The sequence below is a fragment of the Ixodes scapularis genome, unplaced genomic scaffold (assembly GCF_016920785.2).
Source record: "Ixodes scapularis isolate PalLabHiFi unplaced genomic scaffold, ASM1692078v2 PGA_scaffold8__174_contigs__length_109621045, whole genome shotgun sequence".
NCBI classification, from domain to species: Eukaryota; Metazoa; Arthropoda; class Arachnida; order Ixodida; family Ixodidae; genus Ixodes; species Ixodes scapularis.
This window is the reverse complement of record NW_024609883.1, coordinates 58710238-58727504: the sequence shown is the minus strand read 5'-3', so window position 1 is coordinate 58727504 and position 17267 is coordinate 58710238.

Here is a 17267-nt window from a genome sequence, read left to right as displayed (position 1 = left end):
CCCTTGGAAGGAAATTAATAGCAAAAGACGAACGGCTTTATTTACTGCAAATGTGCTGAAAAAGAAAAGTGTAATACAACAAAAGGTAAAGTGCACCTTTTTTATATCTTCTGCATCATGAAGCCTTATAATGATCTCGCAGAACAGGGCCGGTCTTGGTTTTCCCTCAGTCACCATGAGAACAGTTGGCAGGTTTGCTGAAGCAACATTCATAAATCGCTCCTTTGCCTTGGCGCCAGTACTAATACAAAAAGACATTGCAAAGATCTGCAAGAAACATTATTTTCACATTTTCAGTCTACTTGGAGATATTTGTAAACTGCTCTTTTTAAAAGAAAAAGCGAAAAAAAATCATGACTTATCAGTTGTAACAAAATCGTGATTGATGTAAGTGGGATAAAAAAGGAGACCCATCATGGTGCCAGACTTCACCATGACAGGACTAACGGCGCATTTATGCCAGGACTGGAGCCGCAACTGCAAAGCAGATCTGTGCGTTGAGGAACAGTTTTCCCAACCGCGTCACCGAGATCTGCCTGCAGGAGCTTCCATTCGCTAGCAGCGCGAATGCACCATAATGGGGGTGGTCGTGGTCTTATCAGGGAACTTACTGCTCCTAAAAGCATGAGCAACATCGTTAGTAAGCAACATATTACCTGGTCTGTGAGCTTTAGGGCTGGATAGTCGTCTACGGTGTTGAAGATTGTAGGGTGTATGCTGATGTACCCTCCTTGCCCAAAAAGTCCTCTCCATGGCATCTTTCATCATCTCCATATACGTAGTAGCTCCCTTCCTTTCTCTTCTCATTGCGTCCATGTGGCCGGCTATGAAATTTCAATCTTCAGTCGTGGGCGAGGATGTTTGCAGCTTCTGAAAATTAGACGGAACGAAGTAAACCAACCTTGAACATAGTAAAAACACTCAGAGATGTCGAAAAAGAAAGGACAGGCAGACATAGTCTTAATTAACTAGCACCAGCTCGTTTTCGCCCTAAACCTCATAAATCAACCCTTTTCCATATGTCTGTTCTCCACCTGTGGTCGAATTTTTTTTTTTTTGCTACATCAAAAGTATTTTTTAATAACATTCAAGAGACAAAGAAGCCTACAAGTGCGAAATCAATAGTTTAAGGAGCTCAATTATCAAAGATTACTCAGTTAGTTCAATGCCTCCTAGATCGCAAGGCTTTAGTGTTGCTGGATTCTACCTCTCTCATAGGTCATCGCAAGGCTGACTGGAAAAAGTGCTGCATTTGCATTCAGCTGGAACACGTATTCTCACCAACTGAACACGAGTTCTAGGCCAATGCTAACATAGCACTGTCCACTATATACCCTGCACTGAAATATGATAACCGAGAAAGAAAATTAAGGGCTAAGTAAGGTATTGGTATTTAGGAGGTGCTAGGCCAACTCAAAATTAAAGTGTCCTTTAAATGAAGCTATAGCAACATTTTGTGTCGTGATAACTGTTCATGGCATGTGCAAATTTATTTTCACGTGACTTGTTTTTATTTTTGATTGCAGCTACTTCTGTTCCAAAATGACGATGCTATGTGGTAATACCCTATTATTTATGTAAGATACTGTCATAAAGCATAGTGTCTGTCATAACCAGAATTTATTAATGCGAAATCGAATGACAGTCAAGACGAGAAAATTGCACCCTAAAGGAACCCTGAAAAAAAAATCTTTTAAACAGTTTATAAGGGACACAAGTGCCAAAAAAATAAATTTTGCGCAAAAACATTTTTTAGCAATATTGACGGCGCGAGATTAATTTTCTATTAATTTCATGACGTCACGGAATAATAATACACAATTTTCCCCTCAATAAGTTTGGCATACCATTTCTCCACCTGAACGTGATGGCCAAGGCAATCCACCTCTCCTCCCCGCACCCGAAAGAAAACAAGTGGAAGGGACGTGATTACCGACTAAATCGCGTCTGTGACCCATGACCTGTCGATTTTTTTTTGTTTGTTGCATATTTAATATTGTTCACTTGTTACTATATTAATATCTTTATTTTATGTATGTGCCTCTCCCCCTCTGTTATGCTTTCGGGCCCTGCATGTATTTTCAATAAATAAATAAATAAATGAATAAATAAATAAAGAAATATTACTCTAAATTTTTTTTGTTGTTTATTCGCGTAAAATTTATTTTTCGACCCGCGTGTCCTAACCAGACTGTTTGAAAATGCTCAGAGTCCAAAGCAATGAAAATGCTCAAAGCCCAAAGGAAACACAGCTATCAATAACAAACATTAAAAAAAAAAAAAAAAAAAAAAAAACTTTTGAACGGCTCAGATCACAAGAGCAGCTTTGAAGAATACAACACACATTTCGAAGTCACGAGCACAAGTTACACAGGGCGAAAGCAAACTCCGAAGTGAGGATCTCAAAAGCAGAAGTATTACAAGACAAAACACCTCTACGCTGGGCTCTATAAACAATAGTATCGTTACAGCGTTCAAGTTCAATTCCAATTTGGTGATTCCCGACCATGGTTGAAACTATAAACTGTGCCGCGGAGCCGACCAGCATCGGCCGAAACATAGAGGGCCGAAAGACACTCGGAAACCCGCAGAGAAAGTAAAAACATAAAATAATGCTTCACTAAACGCGCGCGTGCACGACTTCGCGGCACCGCTCAATTTCGTCGATACGTGCTCCTACAACGTTTCGTCGAGTTTGTTTTGTTTCGTTCACCACGGGGATTGCATTATTGGTTTAATTTCGTTCGCCGCAAACCTACCTCAACTAAAGCGGACTTGCCCAGGCGACTCTGATACGCCACAAATGAATTGGCGATCGCCGCTTTCAAACCGTCCGCACCACGCGCTGAAACCCTTCGCTCCGCTCGGAGACACTTTAATATTGATCGAGAACATGTTTATTTACGCATATCGGATACGACCATACATTTCGCCTAAGAGCGTAAGCGCGAAACTTTACTCTTGAGGCGCGAACTCGCACCAGGCCTCATGCGAACCGCAACGGTTTCGTCAAGCTCGCATCGCCTTGGTCGCCGACCGAGGCGATATGTGCGGAAAGACGCTTCCGATGAAGCGTCGCAAGGTTGGTCGATGAAACGAACACGGGTACTTTTCGATGAACCTAAGCGGCATTAAAACGCTGCTGCGTCGACGAAACCATCTGCCGGTGTTATATCGTTTGTTTGATGAACTGATTCCCGCCGGGTCTAGTTTTGAAGTGCTAGGCCTCGTTTGCACGCTAACATGGACGAGTACGAGCCCGACCGCGTCAGAGAGCGAGCGCCCATCGTACAGGGTAACCCTGCGACTTTATGAAGTACGTTCCGAAATGACTATAACATTTCTGCTGCTCAACAAGTAGCCAAAGCAATCAAAACTCACCGTCCAATCGGTTGCCACTCCGACTGCATCCGACGAGGCTTCCACCGCACCGCCACAGGTCAACTGGGTCAACCGTCACCTCCAGTTCAAACTCGGGCGCGCGCGCGGCAGTCGGAGAGTAGGTAGCCTCGTCTCCGGCGCCTCCGCGTCGCTCGGATTCCGTTCTCATGTTTTTCGCGGCCGGAAACATTCACCGAATATGCGCGTGTAGTCACAATTTCTAAATCCCGGGGCCAAAATCTTGTTTTGCCAAGGCTTCTTTCCAAAATAGCTACTCGAGTGATGCTTCGTCCACTTCATCGAAGGCTTGCGGCAGCCATTATTGGCGAGGGGACTAAAGTATTCGTTAGGGGATCAACTCCAGCGGGAGCAACGAAATGCCCGCGGGACGAACTGCTCGAGTTACCGCTTCTGAATAGAGGGCGCTAGGGTCGCGGGGATGAAAGATGGCGATTGGTCCCTTTGCGCACCTTTTTTTTTAAGAGTGTGGTGTGCCCGAGAGTTCTTACACAAAGCTTACAAGAAAACACCGCGATTCGTGACAAGGGTATAAAATGCATCACTAGCTTCGCAGTTAATGTCCACACCCCGACAACAAAATGCCACTCGAAGAAAAAGAAAACGTTTGAAGCTTGGACCCACTCACCAATACTTTGCAGAAGATTAGGTGAGAGCGGAGGGAATACGTTACGCAAAACACGCCTCCCAAGCCATCTGTCATAAACAATATGTATGAGACGTCGCTCCACTTTTTCTAAGAGACGTAAATGTGTCATCTCCAGTTTGTACGAAAAGAGGGCGTGAAACAGAATAATCATGCTAGCGTGAGTACAAAAATTAAAGACGTTTACAACTCCCTGTAATGCCGAATTGGAGCGCAGCTTTTGAGGAGGAGGAGGACATCGAACGGGGAGGAGGAAATGTCCCTCCTACTCCGTACCTTCTCCTCCTCTTCTCCTCCTCCCCCTCTCAATCCTTCTTTTCCCATGATCCTTCCCCTTCCAGCCTCCCCCACGTTGCGTTACGCATGACCCTCGGGACCCTCATGACGTCACCCGTTAAGGCCTCGTGAAGGTCGTGACCTTCACTGTGAAGGTTGTGACCTTCACTGTGAAGGTTGTGACCTTCGCTGTGAGGTTGTGACCTTCACAAATGACCTTTGTGACATCACTTGTGACCCTAGTGACCCTGGTGACGTCACTCGTGACCCTCGTGACGTCATTATGGGAAACGTCCCATAATGCAACACGCGATTACGCCGACGCCGCTCAATCCGGAAGAGTGGCCCTAAGAGCTGCGCTCTGAAATTCCGCTTCATTCAAGACATAACGGCTAGCACTTAATTGCCGTTCCCAGTCTTTGAAACGTGCCCAATAAACGAGAGGCGGGAATCAAACATCACTCCCAGGTCACAAATAGTTTCCGCCCTCGCGATAGCTGAACCTAACATGGTGTACGGGTAGTCAATACATTTGTCTAAGAAATATAGGAAACAACCTTGGTCTTAATAGGCTTAAGCACCAAATTATTTCTCAAGCACCAATTTAGAACTGTCTGAACATTCTCTTGCATTATCTGGCAGTCAGTATTTTGATGTAGTTCACGGGTATATTTTATAGATAATTATAGATAGCTGCTTTTGTCATATCCTGTAGTTAAGCCTGAAGCTTGGAAAATGTGATTGACTTGGATCAATTTTCCATGATATATTTTCCCCTTTAGTGAGGGGACATTCAATTAGTAGCTGTACACTTCCTCGTGTATGTTGACGGAGAAGGGTTTCGCAATTATAAAACTTGGTACAGTGTAGTTAGGCATGAAGATAAATATATCCCCCCAGTTTCCTTAATAATAAGCGAATGGTTTAGCAGGTGAACTTCCAAGGTTTTGCCACCGGTAGCGGTAAAATGAATGAATATATTTCATAGGCTCTTTTATTTACAAAGGTAAATTGTTATTTTTGTACGTTAAGAGATTTGTTCGTGGAATGTAAATTATGAATAAAGCGAATCAATGCAGATTGCTGGGCTAGTTGGTACTGGGAATTTGACGTCATGATGGCGCTTAAGACGAGGACAAGAGGGAGACTAGACAACACAGAGCGCTACTTCAACTGTTTATTTTTGAAAAAAGGGGGAAAATATATATACACTCAAACCGCTTCACCTCAGCCGATCTCAGGCCTCACCGTCGCTCGCAAAAGCGCTATCTCTTTGTCTAACAGGTCAATGGAGGCAACGCTGACACATTGTGCTCCAGATCGTTTTATCAAGTCTGCTTCTATTATTTCCCTGACCGTCTTATTCTTGTGTCTGGCTAGAATAGCACATTTGTTGAACAAGGACTTGCACCCACAATCGTGACAATGAATTGGAAGATGACCGTCACGGTGGTTGTTAACATTCAAATTGTGCTCTGGTAACCTATCATTTAGGCATCTGCCTGTTTGCCCGATGTACTTTTTACCGCATGACAACTGAATCATGTACACGACTCCTCTGCGCAACCGACAAACGAGTTTCTATGCTTCTTGCCACAGCACAGGGGACCTCCACGAAAGGGGTTCGTTACAAAAAATTCCATTTCCTCGAACTCTTTTAACACATCTCACTCCTCATAACATAATTAAAAGGATTAACTTAGAAGTAACGTGTATGATGTGCATGTTCGCCACGCGTAGCGAACACGACCTGTTGAGCCCAAACAACGGCGGAGGCAATCGAAGACACCAGCAGGAGAGAGCCGAGCGGTAAGCCACGGGGTTGCACGGGACGCCTGGAAGCGACGCAGGCTAGGCGAAGTCGTAAACCAAACTAGACCCTTCTCATAACACTAAGCGATAGTAACAAACACAGTTAAATAACTATATCTTCATATCTTCCCAAAATGGACCGGTACATCACAGTGATGCCCGCGTGGGTTCGAAGCCCATCCCCGTCGCCATTATGACGTACCGGTTAATTCGGGGTAATGCGAGGATTTGTTTATTGAACTGTTTAGGTTGCAATCGGTTTATGTTATGAGAAGCGTCGTGTTTGGTCTGCGACCGCGCCCCGTCTGTGTGGCTTCCAGGCGTCCCGTGCTTCTCCGTGGCTCGCCGCTTGGCTCTCTTTTGCCGGTGCCTGCGGCTGCATCGGCCGTTGTTTGGGCTCAATAGTTAGTGCACGCTATACCTGGTGAACACGCACATAATGCGCGGCAAGAAGCATTCGGAACTTCGCTAAATCATACCATCAACTTTACTTACAGTGATAAAAATCCAGAATTGGGAGCGTTGCCCTATTTCAAAAATAGCATTTCAATATGTCAATTATATATATATATATATATAAAGAGTGACGAATGTTGACAAATGCTTCCGTTGATATATGGGCAAAAGTGATGTGCGCAGACACAGCAGCCGTAGGATGAAAAGAATAAAATTCTAATTTAATGGCGAAAAAAAGTCACGCAAGAAAAAAGGGTGAAGTGCCGAAAAAAAGTTGTATTAGTTTACGGGAATAATGAAGACTAGGCACAAGAGCACTAATTACGCGGGAAAGAAACTTCTAAACAGGACGGAGTAAAAGTCAAAGTTAACACACAAGAACTTACAAAAATAAATTGTTAAATGAAAAATAAAATAAAGAATTGAAAATAAAAAATGTATAAAAAATAAGAAAAGGGCCTGACGTCCGTCGACGTTTCGGCAGTGGCACTGCCTTCTTCAGGACGGGAGCCCACATGGCGTGGTAGGTTAGTTTTATAAAATATCTAGGGAGAGGGTTAGTTAACGCGAAAGTTCGAAGGGGTTTGTAGGGTAAGGGAAGCACGGGGGGGACGAGTCCAATTTTGTCGCGATGAGGGAGGCGGTTCTGGGTTTTTTTCACAGGTGCGCTGGTGGTATGGAGGAGCCCGTAGGGAAGGGGAACACAGAGGGCAAAGTCCAATCTTGACGCGATGAGGCATGACAATTGTGGGTTCTGTTCGCCGGTGCATTGGTAGCAGAAGGAGCTTGCCGGGAGAGGAAGCGCCAGGGGGTATGAGTCCACTTTTGTCGCGGTGAGGGATTAAGGTTGTGGATTTTGTTCGGAAGCTGCCCTCCCGGGTAATTACGGTGCAGTGAGTGAGTCGTAGCGTCCTTGAGTGACCGAGTCGTCTGGGGCCCTCTTTCTCCTTTCTGGGGCCCTCTTTCGCCATTAAATTAGAATTTTATTCTTTTCATCCTACGGCCGCTGTGTCTGCGCACATCACTTTTGCCTATATATATATATATATATATATATATATATATATAACTCTCAAAGAGTGGGCGGAATCACTTGCTATGCAGCTCGTGTGTTTGCGTCGTGGATAAAATAGCGAATTTTGGAAGCGGCTTTGCTGGCATTAGGTATTATCAGTCAACATATTGGAGAGAATTGTCGAGGCAATAACGCAACTTTTTAATGCGTATGTGTATGGAGTTGACTGAGATCAGAGAGATAAAAACGTAAAATTGTTGTGCCGTGTCCCATTATTCCGAGGGTTGTGTACGTGCTGATGTGTTCTCTACGTGACCACAGCCTTAGATTTTGTTTTAGGGCATTAGTGTTTTTTTTTTTTTTTTTCAATGCTACTTTTGGTGCTCGGTCGTAAACGAGATGTCCGAAAATCTATGGCCTCCACAAGAACGTGGCTGCGACAAGGATTTCTGAAAATGCTTGCGTTTTCTGTAGTTGTGGCTTTTTAGTTTTGCTTTCTGAAAGCAAGCAGCACAGAAAAAAAAAATCACTCTGAGATGAAAAACAAAACACAGCGCAGTTATCCTAGTGCTTTCTTCCTTTTTCTTCTGTGTATTTTTTTTTGCTCTTTGTTTTTAATCTTAATATAACAAAAAACCAAGGCCTATACACCAACTGATGTTTACAAACAAACCGGAGCGCCCCTAGCGGACGCCACCGGCTCCGCGCATGCGCGGTGGACGGTGGGCAAGAAGCCCGCCGTCGCCCATAAACAGACAATTGCATTGCGTTGTTTTCGGCGTCAGTGGGAGCTCCCTGTGCTCTTTTTCGCGTTGGAATTGTTGATTTTACGTCCTCCTAACAATGTCTGACTACTTGAGCAGCTTCAGCAAAATTTACGAGGCAAAACTTTGGGTGGATAATGTGACTTGCGGCGATTCATTTCACGTGGACGCCGCAGAATGGGCGCTAAAGCCCGACTCCCACGATGAGATTCTGACGCTATTTTCAGTCGCGACGTAGCTCGGGCTGCAAAAGCGTGGACCCTAGCTGAGATGGGGGACGTCGATACTGAAAACCGCAAGTAGAATCGGGCATTACAAATCGGTGATGGCCACTGGTAACAATGATCGACATCTCCTTGTATCTACTGTTTACACTTAGCCTACTTACCCCAACCAACCTTCAAAAGTGTTTTGAGGCCTGCACTTAGTTCTTATCGCAATTACCGGGTCAACGTTCGGTTTGCGGGCCGCTGTCATTTGAACGCGCTGACGACAAAAAGCAGACAAGTTTGAAAGAGCAGACGACAGCTCAAACGTATGCGAAATTGAGTGCGGGCAAGAAGCACCGCGTCCCGCGTCCAAAAAAACATTGAAATGTCACATTGTCTGCGTCTGTGTGAGTCTGCATACTCTTTTTCGCGTTCGAATTGTCGATTCTACGTCCTCATAGCAATGTCTTACCACTTTAATGGCCTGAGCAAAACTATCGAGCCTCGTTACACCGCTGAACTTTGCGTAAATAATTTGACGTGCGGCGATTCATTCGCGTGAACGCCAGAGAATGGACGCCAAAACCACGATGAGATTCTTCTAGATATTTTCGGACGCGACGTCGCTCGTGCTGCAAAAGTGTAGAAGGAAGCGGCGATGATTGACATCGATACTGAAATTCGGAAGCGGAAAGAGACCAAGCGTAACAAGTCGGTGATGGCCACTGGTACCAATGATGAACATCTTGTATGTACTGTTTACACCAAGCCTACTTAAGTCGTTTCAGGCCTGCAATTACTTCTTACTGCAATCACCGAGTCAAAGTTTGGTCGACGGACCACTTTTGTTTGAACGAGCAGACGACAAAAAGCAGACAAGTTCGAAAGAGCAGACGACAGCTCAAACGTATGCGAAATTGAGTGCGGGCAAGAAGCACCGCGTCCCGCGTCCAAAAAAACATTGAAATGTCACATTGTCTGCGTCTGTGTGAGTCTGCATACTCTTTTTCGCGTTCGAATTGTCGATTCTACGTCCTCATAGCAATGTCTTACCACTTTAATGGCCTGAGCAAAACTATCGAGCCTCGTTACACCGCTGAACTTTGCGTAAATAATTTGACGTGCGGCGATTCATTCGCGTGAACGCCAGAGAATGGACGCCAAAACCACGATGAGATTCTTCTAGATATTTTCGGACGCGACGTCGCTCGTGCTGCAAAAGTGTAGAAGGTAGCGGCGATGATTGACATCGATACTGAAATTCGGAAGCGGAAAGAGACCAAGCGTAACAAGTCGGTGATGGCCACTGGTACCAATGATGAACATCTTGTATGTACTGTTTACACCAAGCCTACTTAAGTCGTTTCAGGCCTGCAATTACTTCTTACTGCAATCACCGAGTCAAAGTTTGGTCGACGGACCACTTTTGTTTGAACGAGCAGACGACAAAAAGCAGACAAGTTTGAAAGAGCAGACGACAGCTCAAACGTATGCGAAATTGAGTGCGGGCAAGAAGCACCGCGTCCCGCGTCCAAAAAAACATTGAAATGTCACATTGTCTGCGTCTGTGTGAGTCTGCATACTCTTTTTCGCGTTCGAATTGTCGATTCTACGTCCTCATAGCAATGTCTTACCACTTTAATGGCCTGAGCAAAACTATCGAGCCTCGTTACACCGCTGAACTTTGCGTAAATAATTTGACGTGCGGCGATTCATTCGCGTGAACGCCAGAGAATGGACGCCAAAACCACGATGAGATTCTTCTAGATATTTTCGGACGCGACGTCGCTCGTGCTGCAAAAGTGTAGAAGGTAGCGGCGATGATTGACATCGATACTGAAATTCGGAAGCGGAAAGAGACCAAGCGTAACAAGTCGGTGATGGCCACTGGTACCAATGATGAACATCTTGTATGTACTGTTTACACCAAGCCTACTTAAGTCGTTTCAGGCCTGCAATTACTTCTTACTGCAATCACCGAGTCAAAGTTTGGTCGACGGACCACTTTTGTTTGAACGAGCAGACGACAAAAAGCAGACAAGTTTGAAAGAGCAGACGACAGCTCAAACGTATGCGAAATTGAGTGCGGGCAAGAAGCACCGCGTCCCGCGTCCAAAAAAACATTGAAATGTCACATTGTCTGCGTCTGTGTGAGTCTGCATACTCTTTTTCGCGTTCGAATTGTCGATTCTACGTCCTCATAGCAATGTCTTACCACTTTAATGGCCTGAGCAAAACTATCGAGCCTCGTTACACCGCTGAACTTTGCGTAAATAATTTGACGTGCGGCGATTCATTCGCGTGAACGCCAGAGAATGGACGCCAAAACCACGATGAGATTCTTCTAGATATTTTCGGACGCGACGTCGCTCGTGCTGCAAAAGTGTAGAAGGTAGCGGCGATGATTGACATCGATACTGAAATTCGGAAGCGGAAAGAGACCAAGCGTAACAAGTCGGTGATGGCCACTGGTACCAATGATGAACATCTTGTATGTACTGTTTACACCAAGCCTACTTAAGTCGTTTCAGGCCTGCAATTACTTCTTACTGCAATCACCGAGTCAAAGTTTGGTCGACGGACCACTTTTGTTTGAACGAGCAGACGACAAAAAGCAGACAAGTTTGAAAGAGCAGACGACAGCTCAAACGTATGCGAAATTGAGTGCGGGCAAGAAGCACCGCGTCCCGCGTCCAAAAAAACATTGAAATGTCACATTGTCTGCGTCTGTGTGAGTCTGCATACTCTCTTTCGCGTTCGAATTGTCGATTCTACGTCCTCATAGCAATGTCTTACCACTTTAATGGCCTGAGCAAAACTATCGAGCCTCGTTACACCGCTGAACTTTGCGTAAATAATTTGACGTGCGGCGATTCATTCGCGTGAACGCCAGAGAATGGACGCCAAAACCACGATGAGATTCTTCTAGATATTTTCGGACGCGACGTCGCTCGTGCTGCAAAAGTGTAGAAGGTAGCGGCGATGATTGACATCGATACTGAAATTCGGAAGCGGAAAGAGACCAAGCGTAACAAGTCGGTGATGGCCACTGGTACCAATGATGAACATCTTGTATGTACTGTTTACACAAAGCCTACTTAAGTCGTTTCAGGCCTGCAATTACTTCTTACTGCAATCACCGAGTCAAAGTTTGGTCGACGGACCACTTTTGTTTGAACGAGCAGACGACAAAAAGCAGACAAGTTCGAAAGAGCAGACGAAAGTTCGAACGATCAGGCGGCCGTGTGAATTTGAAGACGCACTGAACCCACGGGTGGCCCGGACAACTTTGCGGTTTTCTCTCGTTCATGTTGGAACAAAACAAATACATCTGGCGACCACAAACCGTTGCCCGCACAAGCAATCGTAGTTCGACAGGTTTACCCTTTTCACGGCTACTACCCACGCACTCGGACGAACGGAGCGGGCAGAAACACATAAAAACTGATCTTCGAACCTTTTCAGACACTTTTGGTACAGTCCCCGTCGCAGCATTTTGACGAGAACGCAGGTTTTTTATCTGGTTTCTCCGAAAAGAACACAAGAATGCATGTCTCGCACGGCGACTTCTGCCCACCGCCCCAGACCGGAAGTGCGTCCGACGTGCCACCACCGCGGCGTGACGTAGGAGAGTTGAGTTCGTGTATAGAACTAATAAACCTTTTTTTCACTGAAGAAATATGTTTGTCTGGGTTGGATCTGCAGTAAACTATTGATATTTACGTTATGTTTTCCCGCTAAAAGAATAGCACAGATGAATGGAAAATAAAAAAAGACGGCGCATTTCTTCTTTTTCTACTTCTATTATGGCGAATTCAACTGGGCGTTTTGGAGCGCGCCGGGTTAAGTTGACGAGATCCGTAATGGAACATACGATCCGAACGGGGTCGCGCCGCCTACGAATCCCCTGTGGAACATGACCCCTGCTCCGGGATCGGCGGATGCCTTCCCGTCATTCAACTGCCCGGGAATCCCCTTTCCGCGGCCGCCGCGGTCGTTTCGAAGACGTTTCCGCAATCGCGGCGCTAGCACGTGTTCGACGCACGAGCGGCAGGAATGGCTCAGGAGCCTCTAGCGAAGATTGCCGGAATGCCCGTAGCGCGGCAAAACCTCCTCCTTTTTGGAAAACGAACCGGCTGTCGAGCCAAGGGGTAAGCAAGCGGCCATTACGAAATCTTCTGAGGCGAGATGGGCGAGATCAGGCGAGATGCCCCCCGAGAACGGAAGCCATGTGTGTGCGCCGAGGGCTGGCCCGGCTGGCTTCCGGTTGAATCCGCCGAAATCGTCGGAGCGACTTTTCTCGGATCCAGATTGAGATAAGGAGCGGGAGCTAATCCTAAACGACCAGTGGAACACGTCCGTCTCGATTCCGATCGCCCAGTGAAATAGATTCTCTCCAGAAAAGTCGATCCTGGCGCGCTCCAAAGGGAACAGGGAATTCACCATAAGGTTCTAGGTTTCGTTACTTCGAGCACGGATGTATCTTTTATAGACACAAACAAAACACAATAAGGTGTCACTTATATATTAATTACGAAAGTCCCCAATTTGTTCGTAGTTCTCAGTTCGTGATTCGGTCCTTGGAGTTTTTATGGCCAAATGTCGATATCCTATTGGGTTCAGACCTATAACAAGAAGGTGCACCTATAGCAAGAAGACCCATAACAAGAATGGGTGCAGGGCGTGTGAGGCCACACGCCCTGCATCCCTCGTTCGGTCCTTGCTGATGAAACAATCGTAGCAATGGGTGAAAGGCACACACCTGTATGGGCGTTACACTTAAAGAACGGGACGGGACATTCAATAAAAACTCTCGACAGTCGGCACAATCGGTTACATTGCCACGCGTGTCGCCGAGCGAGCGCGTACGTGGCCCAATGGTTACCGCGCTTCACTGTCGCGCGGAATGTCTATTTTCGATTCCAGTCAGCGGAATGTCCTTTATGAATATAGTTCGCCGTGGAACGGAGCAGCCGTAAGTGGTGCGACGGGTAGGTAAACGATGGTAGAAGCGGCTGCGGTCTGTGACTGCTCGGCGATCGTTGCCTTCTTCGGCTTGGGTTTGTCTAGCAGCAGACCACATTCAGGAGGCCGTCCTTGGGTGCTTCGGCTGACACGGGTGCCGTGTCTCGTCGACGGAAATCAGCTTTACGGGAGTCGAAAAAGATCGTGAACGACAGATCTGCCGGGGGGTACGTTTCACGGGCATAGAATGCGGTACCCCGCACCTTCACCAAAATTTCACGAATGACAATCGATGCGGCGACGGAAACTGAAGCAAACTAAACATTTAGTGGGGCGAACTTGTGCCCAAAATAAAATAAATATTGGCTAGCGTCGCAGGTGTCGATGTCGGCGAAAGAGCAGGATCGAACGCTGGGGCGAGACTGACTCCGCTCGCCATGCGGAGTCCTTTATGTATCCGCGTGGGTTTTTAGAACATTCGGCGTAGAACTTTCGGTGCGTACAACATTCGGAAGTTTATAAAAAGGCAATGTTCGCCAACTTATGAGAACGCCGAGTTCAAAGATTAATTAAAAGAACATTCCCGCTGACGGGAATCGTGCCTAGACATTCCACGCTACAGTCAAGCGCGGTAACCATTCGGCCACGCACGCGATATAGAAATAACTAGGTGGATGCTTACTCGTAGCATACACTAACATATGCGGAGGGCAATTTCGTCTGCTTCTCGCCCAGGGGGTAGCGGTGACGCCAGAATGCCGAGCCCTGATTGGCTGATCGCGACCCCCTATCTGAGCGTCGTCTGCTCTTTTGCAACGTCGTCTGCTCGCAACGTCGTCTGCGTCTGTCTTACCTTTCCTGCGACTTTCAAAACTGCAGAGACCAGAGGCCAGGTTCACAAAACGATCTTACGCTAAAAATATGCGTAAGACAAAACTTGAGAACAAATTTGTATTCACGAAACGGAATCTTACGACAGCTCCGAAGCTGTCTTACGCACTTCTTACGATCAAATCAGCATGGCCGACAGCGCCGCGGTCGGGACTACCAACGAACGTTTATTTTTCTACGTTCGCTTCTCACGCGTCCCGACTTCAAGCAGCAAAAAAAAAAATTAAAAAGTACTTGAAACAGACCACGACGAATGAGAACGCTGGATCCACAAACACCCGGGAAAAGCTCCAACGGCCACGATTCCACCGACAACGACCAAGCGAGCACGGCAGATAGGCCTAGCAGGCACTCCGACTCGGCGACCGTCTGCCCCGTCTGCCCACGACCGGCTGGAGTGCTGAATGGAATATGCCCGCGCGACCCTTGTGAACCCTCCCCGTCTTATACTTTGATCGCTGACCTCAAGTTTAGATTAAGAGGTCAATCTCTTCCTCTTGTCATCTCCTTGTTTCCCGAGGCAACGGTGGCTCTCGCCGGTAAAAAAGCGGTGAATCTCCAACAGATGCAGGAAAGGTAAAGCAGCCATCGCTTTGACTAGCAGACGTAAAGCAGACGACGTTAACTGCGCCAACCACGCGCCAACCCGCCTACGCCGTTAAAGAGTGAGGAGTCTCACCCACACGAAAGGAGGGAAAAAGTATTTGGTAGGGAACTTGCGGACACCAACCATCCTCACCTCTCGGTTCTTAGCAAACAAACCTCGGCGCCTCGGGACACCTCGCCCGTGAGTCCTTTGACTCTTCTCCTTGATGCGCGTATGCTAGTTGTTAGACAAAAACAGCGTACCGCTCGAGTTATTTCGTCTGCCCTCTCTGAAAGGCGAAGTCGAGCTCGCTCGTAAAGACCTGCACATCCGAAAGTCGCAGGAAAGGTAAGACAGACGCAGACGATGTTGCGAGCAGACGACGTTGCAAAGGAGCAGACGACACTCAGATAGGGGGGTCGCGATCAGCCAATCAGGGCTCGGCGTTCTGACGTCACCGCTACTTCCTTTCTCATGCGCAGAAGACGAAAATGAGCCCACTTGCGAGGCGTATAAGACAGCCACTGACGACGTTGCGAGCAGACGACGTTGCAAAGGAGCAGACAATGCTGAGAAAGGGGGGTCGCGATCAGCCAATCAGTGCTCGGCGTTCTGACGTCACCGCTACTTCCTTTCTCATGCGCAGAAGACGAAAATGAGCCCACTTGCGAGGCGTATAAGACAGCCGCAGACGACGTTGCAAAGGAGCAGACGACGCTCAGATAGGGGGTCGCGATCAGCCAATCAGGGCTCGGCGTTCTGACGTCACCGCTCGCAGATATGGCTCGACTTTGTCATCTTCCGCTTGTAGACCTTTGGCTGCTCCCGCTCCGTGGAGCGCCTCCAACTCCGCCGAACTTGATCCGCGGGATTTCAGAGGTCTATTCGCCTCGAGATCGAACCGTGTCGCCACCGTGCGGCCGAAATTGGAAACGCGCGAAAGCGGGGATACCGCCGTGCGTCGTCTGCTACGGGCGCACGCTCAGAAGCATGGATCTCGACGCGGCAAGCCCGTTTCAGGCTGAGCTTGACATTCCTTATTAAATGCTTTATGTTTTTGTTGCCGTTTCTTCTTACTAAAGGTTGTGTTGTATCGTTTCCCATGTGTAGAAATTCAGCAAAGCGATTATTATTCAGTCGGAAGCTTGCATAATCTTAGTGTGTTGGTTTGTATACAATCGCTGTTCCCACGTATTTTTGTTATCTCGCACAGACCGTGGATTTCATAAAGCATTCAATATTGAATGGGCCTGTGGTTTGATTAGAAAAGTAACCCGACTGATCGCTATCCTTTAATAGACTAATCAAACAATAAATCCGTATGTCGATTTTTCGCCGGTCATATCGCGTGAAAGGCGTTAAAACTACACATTTTTTACTGCTTTTACTATGTCATACGTGGCATATTGTATTCCCATTCTTAACTTCACGTTGTGAGTCCTAAATATATATGAACACGGGAAGCCTTCTAAATTGCAGTATTTTTTAACTTATTATTTAAACAGTATAATCACCCTCGGTGAAATGTCAAGCACGCTGAAGTGGTTTACCGTGCAAGCCAGTGTCACAAAAGAAATAAAGACGTCAAAAATATTAAAGCAGGCATTTTTTACTCCTTGTTGACTTTCTCCACCACAAGACTCCAATTAACTGGCAGAAAAGGAAATTGCAATTAAAGCATTACTTGAATAATCTGAAAGTTAATCGATGAGCTGCCCAGTCTTACGTTAGGTGAGGGCGGAGGGTGATCGGCAAGTCTCGTGAAGCTTCGCTAGCCCTTATCAGTAAAAGAGTATCACTGCGGCCGATGCTGTCTGTGTCGTGGTGCGCTTCGTTTGTTGGGTTTGCAGAGTCTACTGTGTTTGAACACAAGATTATTTAGCCAGAGATTTATAGTATTAGCCTCTTGACATCCGCGGCCCTCACCAAGAAAATTGAAGCGGGTGAAACCACACTACAGAGAAAAGCATTTAACAACAGGAACATTGCTGCGTTGCTCGGTCACACCCGTTTATTACAGTCACGGCAGATATATTAGAACAGTTTGTTTCACTTGTTTCAGTTGTCCTGCCAACCGTGCAGTTTGCAGATCACTAGAAGAGACACACTTTCCTCATCGAAACGCAGTCGATGTGTTCAGACTCCACAAAACTTACCCACACTATGGCACAGTAAATGGGCAGAGGAACTCAATAGCACGGTAATTTTCAATACAGCGCTAACTTATCTTCATTTTAAATATTTATAT